Here is an 8,429-nt window from a genome sequence, read left to right as displayed (position 1 = left end):
GCCTTAAGAGGAGGGTATGCTGTTACTAGACCTCCTGGGTAAAAATAAAGAAAGAACCAGGTATCATTTGCACTGAACGGAATTGAATTGCACTAGCAATGAGTTGAGCTTGGGATGTGAGTTTCTTTATGTAGCTGCAGTCTCATCTTCTGTGGTTTGTTTAGATGAGGCCTGCATTATTGTTTGACTGACCATTGACTGTTTTCTCCATCTGGCAGTCAGTTAACACAGCTGTTGTTTGTTCTGTTGAATTTCATTCTACCACCCAGGATGGGATCTGCATTGTTTTATGAATAAGAATAACTGTAACAGTATCTTGTCTTGTATTTTCGAAGTGTAATTAGTTTGTTCTTCCTAATTTTCGCTCAGGTGTGAATCCATTGCGGGCAATGGATCTGCTGGAGCACTGAAAGCAGAAGCTTATTCAGGTCTGCCCTGTTTTAGACATGTGTCTCCTGAAATACTCAGCAAACACACAGAGAGATTAGCGTTCCCGTTTATCATTCATCCATTTTATATTGAATTAAATTGTGTTTCCTGTCTGAGGCAGTGCCATGCAACAACATGCTGCAATAATGGTCAGCTGAGTGGAAAATAAAATGGAGGAGCCATTTATTGGCCATGGAATCACAATCTTAATCCTTTTTTACAGTGCAATCCTATGCATGTCTCCTCAGAATTAAGCCCAGTTGAGTTTAATGGGGTTTATTCCCAGGGAAGGGGATATCAAATTCCTGCCTTAATTCATAATTGGATTTGCCATGAAAATAAGCATTATTCTTGGCATTCCACTTTTCTAACCTGCTGTCCTAAACCACAAAAGAGAAACAGCGAATCGGAAAGATACTGCGTCTTGCTTTTCATGAAAAAGTTTTTAACAAACTAAAATATATTTTCCTCCAAGTATTCTGTGATGGAGGGAATGGTGCAAATAGGAGATGGGCTACACTTGAATCTTCTGGTAACCACAGTTCAGAGCATTAGATAAGGCTGGACTAGTGGAATATCCTTGCTTTCACTAGTAGCCACTGACTGGTAACATCCGCTGCAACACTGGTTCCTTTACTAACATTACAAAAACAGTATAATGGAAGGCTTTTTTAATTTTAAAAAGGCAACATCATGGATCTATTTAGAATATGTAAGGTTGTGGTAGCAATATCTATCCCCTGAATTGGCCAGTAGCACAATCCCATGCTCCTTAGAGGGTCTATAATCCCATCCTAAATAACACAGTTATTTCACGGCTCACAAATTGTTATTTGCTTACACTGAAAAATGGCTTCTAGCCTCTTGCCTATGAACACCCCTTTCACTTGAGCTACATTTTCCCATGAGGCATCAGAACTACACCTCCTTGAGCTTATTTTATGCTATGTTATTTGGTTCGTACTGTGTAGATGTGTCCCCAAGGGGCTATAATTTTCACACACAAGTGCACTTTATTCGCAGTTTGCACACCAGGAACTGAGCAGGGCATAAGTTCATATTTCCTCATGCAGCATTCACCAGACTACAACCCACAGACCATATGAGCTTTCCTTGATACTATTCTACAACATCTCAAAGTTACTGTATGTGTCAGGCCCTGCAGATCTCATTACTCTTTTTTTGAGAAAAGCAACTTGGTTGCAGTCAAGCGTTTTACCTCTTTTGCTTTATTTACATTTATTTTGTCCTTCAATTCTAGTGAAAACTACTGATGTTGTTTTACAGTTGGGTTGCTTAAACTACACAGCGATGGTGGCCTCATTGCTGAGAACTGTAGCCTAGAAGCTGTGCAGCAGGTAAAGCACTGGCAAATAAAACACCCACAGAACTCTCAGTTAAATATTTGCTTGTATGTGTATCCTCCTCAGTAGATTAAAGTTGCCTGTTTGAATTCACCAGCAATAAAAAAAACTTGTGGTTTGTTGGTTTTGCCCTCTCTACCTTGTAAGAAGAGGGTGGTTCATGCTTATGTCATTGGAAATGGGTTATAAATTTGCTCATGCACTGCATTATACTTGTGTTATGTTGCAGCTTTTCTTACAAAACAGTAAAGAACCCAAACTCAGCTGGTCTATTTCTAGGCATACCATTCATATTTATTTAGGTTATTCAGTGGTCATGTCATCTCCCACCAGCCCTAGCCAGTGTGACCAATGACCAAGGGTGATGGAAACTGGTCCAGCAATATCTGGAGGCTACAGGTTCTTCACCTCTGTTTTAGCCATTCAGATAGATAGCAAAGGAGCTCCAGCACCACACAGATAAGGGACAAATCTTGCAATGAACGCAAATGTGTGGCAAAATTAGAAAGGACATAAAATATGCTGTCTCTGTGCTTCAGGGCTCACTGGGGCTAATGTAGGAAGTGCCTCTGCAGTTCCACTGTGTATCTACACTGTGTACAACCAGGCTGGGAACCTGTTGGACTTCCATCAGCCCCAGTCAACATGGCCAATGGTTAGGGATGATGGGAATTGTGGTCCAACAGGAGGGCCACATCCCCATCCCTGATATACAAGCTTCCTAAAGCAAGTCATCTTGGAAGCACTTTGTCAGCACTTATCTTCTACTTCTGTACTACTGTGCTCAGATTTGTGTATGTGTGTGTTTCTTTTTGGTTATTCCAGATAGGCACACTTGGATCTTCTTTAGAGTCCCCCACCCCCGCCATTCTCTACCTTCTGTGTAGAGGGGTGAATAGTGGGTAAAAAGCAATTTCCCCTCAATACAGTTCCTATATATAGCAAAGAAAGCCCTGACAATAGAATTTACTTTCTTTTCTGTATTATTTTAGCAGAACATATCTGGAACATTGCAACTTTCAACTGAGCTGAAGCAATTTATCTGTTTATAGTATGCCTGAACTTCCAGACAAAGTCAAAACATTTTGAGTGGAACACAAGCATGTAATTAAAATTGCTTTCAGATCATTGATCTTCTATAGACACTGCAGAATAGTCAAACCTGCTTTGTTCATTAGGAGTATATGCAACCTACCCAACATACCCTACCCTACCTTATTTATCTTGAAGCCTTTTGGTCATTGTAACAAGCTGCTTTTCTGATGTTAAATTTTGATTTCCAAACATGCGGTCTACAAGTGCAGGTTCTAATTTTGAAGTCCCCACATAGCTATCAAGTTAAGACAAAAGACCCTGATCCAACTAAAGTTAGTCATGACTAAGTCCCACTGAACTGACGGAGCAAGTTAAGTCACAGCAACCTTGAAGTCCGTTTTTTTATATATTTAGAGATGCTTTGACCTGTTGCTTTGACCATATTTAGAGATGCTTTGACCATAGCATTCTTGCTATGCAGTTGAAGCTGATACTGTAATGAAAAGAAGCACAAAACATCATAGCTAGTAGCAAAAACAAATTATTCATGAATAATTACATCTATGATTCCATAAGGGGGGGGGGTAGGTGAAATATTAGGAAACACAGGAGACTGCTTCCCACACAATGACTGGGAATCACAGGAGTGTCCTTGATTGTTCATCTAAAATGAAAATGTAGAAAGAGTATGTCTACTTGAATGAAGGAGAAGGTAAACCTTCTGGCCCATGTGAAACTTAACATACCTGCAATCTATCTCAAAAGGATACATAAGCACACCTATAAGGGTCATATATTTATATATTTTTTCCACAATATGGTTCTAAACATGGAAGTTACTAACTTGCATAGGACCCAGCAGCAGTGTAGGTTCTAGGGGATCCTCCCAGAGCAGCAAATTGGATCTGATGACCTTTGAGATACCTTTCATGCCCATTCAGTAGTAAGTCGATTGAGACCTATGGTGCTTACTACCTGGTAAGTGGGCATAAGATTGTAGCCTAAATTTGCAAAACTGAATGCAAATACTTAAACTAAGGTTAGTGTCACAATCATTCATTCCTTTATTTGTTGCTTTATAACTCACTATCTACCCAAGGGACTTTGGTGAATTAAAAATATGCTAATATTTGTTAGTATCCCATCCTATCCCCACATATCCCTACCAAAAACTACAGTAGCTGACTAAAAGCACCTTGCACTGTTTCAATGTAAGTTGCTTCCTAGTTTTTGCACAGTGAATTGAGTCAAATATTTCTGAATGCCAAATTGGAAAGCATTTGAGAGTCAGGAAGAACCCTATGTTACATGGATGTCCAGTGCTGGAATAATTATTTTGAAAAAAGAGGCATCCCATTGTCAGGCTTTAAATAACTATTCTGGAGAATGAAGCATTCTAGTTTAGGAGCACCCTTTGAGATTCCCCAGTGAATGGTTATTCATCATGTTATGTAGTATAGTGGATCAAAGTGGTTCCTAGCCAAATCTCATTTCTGCCAGGAACACAGTAAATTGCTTTAGGTAGACTACTATCATACTGGGCAGACCATCTACAGTGGGGGGATAATAACACTGACCTATTGCTGGAAGGATTACTGATGTAATGCATGCAAAGTCCTTTTGAATACTCTTAAGTGCTATGCCTATGTTCAATAGTAGATTATAAGTATTGAATACTGGTCTACAATATGACCTATTCATTTTCATTCATTCATTTTATTATATTTTTTCCACTTATGCAGCCATTTATTCATTATTCGTTTTCTGCTGACAAAGCACACATAGTTTCAGGATGAAAGGGAGTTTTTAGAGCATCTTTCACCAATCTGTTGCTGCAATGGCTGGGGCTGATAGAAGTTATGGTCCAAAACAGTTGGAGGGCAACAACTTGTCAGCAGCAGTTTGAGAGTTAAAAACATGCTTGTTGTGAATCCACCTTTTCATGAATCCACTATTTCATATTAAAGACCAATAGCCCAATCCTATGCATACCTAGCTGAAAACTAATCACATCTGAGTCCAGTGAAATGTTCTTCTCAGTGTATAAGGCTAGGTTGCATTTGGAGAAGAATTTTGTTCTAGGTGCCATCTACAACTTCCAATCAGTCTAACTGTTCAATTTTTGTATGGTATTTACTTGTGAGTCACTCTATAACATATGTTCTCTGCACAACAAATAAGTAAACCAACCATTTAAGAGAAATCCTAAAATGCAATAAAATAAACACAGTACTAAAAGCCAACAAATGAAAGCATCACAATACAAATTCTAATAATATCAACTAACAAAGCAAGCATGATAATAGTCTCAGCTGGCAGAGCATGAGAGTATTAATTTCAGGGTTGTGGGTTCAAGCCCCACAATGGGCAAAAGATTCCTGCATTGCAGGGTGCTGGACTCAATGACCTTTGTGGTCTCTTCCAACCCTATAATTCTATGGTTGTAAGTATCTTACTGTTTGAGATATTCCAGGACATTAGATTTCATTGTTCCGGGACAATTGATTATTTTTCTGTCAATAACTCAAGAAGGAACCAGTCTGGACCACCGACACAGGAAATCTGTGTATTTTCAACAACTTCAGCAATATGGAGGATACAAGTTATGTGTGTGTTTCTTGTCTTTTTGTCATATATATATATATATATATATATATATATATATGCATGCCAGGGATACCCAGTTTTTCAGCCTTACTTGCATAAACACAGGTTTAGATATACCTCTGCTGCTGCCTTTACTCCTGCCATCCAGTCCAGCCATGGACAATCTGCTTCTATGCCCCAAAGTTTCTCTAGTTCTTCTTTTGGTGGCTTGGACAGTTTAGTTCACACTTGAGTAATCTCCCTCTAGTAAGATCTTTATACAGGGTAGCTTTGCAGATCAACTCAGTCACTAGTAGGGATGGAAGGATTTGTTAATTTTGCTTCTCTTTTTTTCAGCCTTAAATCCAGTTCTCCACATTTTGCAGCAACTTGTGACTTTTTGAATACATGTGAATTTTTGGACAAGTGTGATTTTAAAGAAAGGCTGTGCTTTGTTCACGTATTGTTTCAGAAGGTGCAGATTTGATAAATGCAGCTTTATATCCAAACTGATTTGAAATAATATCCAGACCTTAGCTTTATACTTTTTCTCTCGGCTTTTCCTCATACCTCTGTCATCAATTTTTTCTCTCTTCCAACTCCTCAGGGTACAGCTAATTTAAAACTGACTGGAATCTTCAGCCAATCAGAGACTGCTGTTCCCCAGGCCAATCAGACTGAACTCATCTGATCTAGGCCTTGCCTAAGAAAACCATAAAGTCTTTGTCAGAACTTGTCCCAAAAAAACTACTGCTACACAGGCAACCTCACAGTGGTACAAGGTCTTGAACGCCTATTTATATGCTGTCCACCTGAGTGGGTTGCCACAGTCACTCTGGGCAGCTTCCAACAAATAATAAAACTACAGTAAAACACCAAACGTTAAAAACTTCCCTATAAACCTATACAGCATTTCTCAATAGTATACCAGATGATGATCTTAAGCAAGTGTGAAATGTTCATTTAAATTCTGCAGAACAAAATTTTCATTTCACGCATTTGGATTGTGAATACAACAAGGTTCATTAAAATAAAAGCAAAGTTGTACATTTAATTAATCATAAAATCATTGAAGTGGGTAACTCGCCTGACTTCAATAAACTATGTACTCTTGGAATTGAGAAATGGGCACATAACATAAGTTTACTGAGGCCAAATTTATAATTCCTTTTCGCAGCCTTTGATGAATGGCAGAACAATCCAAAACCCCTTTGCACTGGACTAGGCTGTATGTGATCAGAAAATTTAGTGATCAGAAAACGGATCTTGCTTACAGGAAGTGAAAGAGAAAAGGAGTATAATTCTGGAAAAAATAACTTTTGGTTCTGGGAGAGGATCAGGAACTTCCCAAATATGGGGGCAGGTGTGCCGCAATTTCTTGTTCCAGCCCAATTAGCAAAATGCATTGGACCAGCACTGGGGGGAGCCATTGATATATATCCCCTCCTACAAAAAAGCTTGGTTTGCACAAATAAAACTACTGGTACCATACTTAAGCCACAAAACAACAGGATCTTACTAATGAGTAGCGGGAGTATACTCAACAACACCAATTTTAAATGCAGCATGGGATACACAGTGCTTCTGGAATTTAGCCACAAGATGCTTTAATTTAATTTCTGACACAATCTTAAATATGGTGGACAGTTTTTGAACTGAGAATTGTCAAATTGCAAGTCAGTTATCGTGCCTTTTCCAAGTCTTCCTTTTAAAAGTTCCAAGCCAGTAGAATATGCAGCCACTACCCATTTTCCTTTGCTCCCTTTTCTCCTCACCCACCGCAAGGGGGGAAACTACAGTTCTGCTTGTTGCTGCCATGAGACAGGACGGAGAGCAAGCAGACTGGTACAGGAACATGGCAGAAGGTATAATGGCTGCATACTTTGCCACGGTCTTAGAACATGTAGGAAAAAGCAGTACCTTCAGGATTCCATATAGCAATAATATTTAGTTGAAATGTAACATATTCAGACCCAGATTGGGCCAAAGAGCCTAATGGTTAGAGGCCACTGAGCTTGACCTGGGAGCCCTGTAGAACTGGCACTGGCTCCCTACCGATTGAGCTACAGAGGCTACTGGTCAAAGGGAGAAACTGTAGGCAATTTCAATCAGGCAACTCTCATAACAGCCCATAATCTTCCTGGCCCGGGAAGCCAAATGATATTTCAGGGCTCAGATGTACATCATTTTGGTGTAAGTGTTGGCAATACCTTGTTGGATAACATGAAAGACTCAAGTGTTCACATGGCTAATGTTGAGCAACATCCTATCTTGACGGCCGTCTGTGAGGAAAACAGTGGTGATGCAGGAGTGAACGTTGATCAGAGCTGTCATAACTGTGTAGATTGCCCTCCAGCTAGCTGTGGAATCTCAGGGGTTGTCATGGTTAGACTATGGTGTATGTTGGCTGCCTTGTCAACATGGTTACTGGGGACAGAACAATTATGCTGTCATGCTGCTTGCACCAGTGTTTCAGCAATTTTCCCAATCTCTTTTTCAGTGTCCTATTGGATGAGCATAGGATCACAACTATTTTATGCCACTGTCAGCCCTGGCATAATGCTCAACGTTCTGCCTCTGATCATAGGATAGGTCCACTTGCCTTTCTCCCTCTGATGACCTCACTTTTCCAGCCTTCTCTTTTGGCCAAGCCTGGAAGAAGCATCTTTTTCTGTGAACAGCAAACCTGAACACAATGCTGTTCTTGTACTTGCTCCATTACCGAACCAGATGATCAACATTAGTGGAACCTATAATTAGACTAAAAATTCTGCTTCCATCCAGGCAACCAAAATGGTCAAAGGCCTGGAAACGATGCCTTATGAGGAACGGCTAAGAGAGCTGGGCATGTTTAGCCTGGAGAAGAGGAGGTTAAGGGGTGATATGATAGCCATGTTCAAATATATAAAAGGATGTCACATAGAGGAGGGAGAAAGGTTGTTTTCTGCTGCTCCAGAGAAGCGGACACGGAGCAATGGATCCAAACTACAAGAAAGAAGATTCCACCTAAACATT

The 8,429-nt window shown here is 39.8% G+C and overlaps 1 protein-coding gene across 6 annotated transcripts in view; it reads right to left on the bottom strand.

Moving 5' to 3' along the window:
• LOC308473330 (uncharacterized protein) overlaps window positions 1-8,189 on the bottom strand; it is a 60,672-nt gene extending 52,483 nt beyond the window's left edge. For 4 of the 6 annotated variants that reach the window (XR_013984032.1, XR_013984033.1, XR_013984034.1 and 1 more), the window contains exons 1-2: window positions 7,625-8,189; window positions 5,553-5,724 (exon numbers count right to left, since the gene is read on the bottom strand). The gene's annotated coding sequence lies outside the window, so the exon portion shown is untranslated. Of the gene's footprint in view, window positions 1-3,215; window positions 3,322-3,398; window positions 3,493-5,552; window positions 5,725-7,624 lie in introns of those variants that run through there. The other 2 variants (XR_013984036.1, XR_013984037.1) reach the window with 2 other exon arrangements.
• Between the last annotated feature and the right edge of the window lie 240 nt (window positions 8,190-8,429).

This window comes from Podarcis pityusensis, assembly GCF_964106645.2.
Source record: "Podarcis pityusensis genome assembly, chromosome: 1".
NCBI classification, from domain to species: Eukaryota; Metazoa; Chordata; class Lepidosauria; order Squamata; family Lacertidae; genus Podarcis; species Podarcis pityusensis.
The sequence above is the reverse complement of the archived record's forward strand: the minus strand, read 5'-3'. Positions and strand labels throughout refer to the sequence as shown.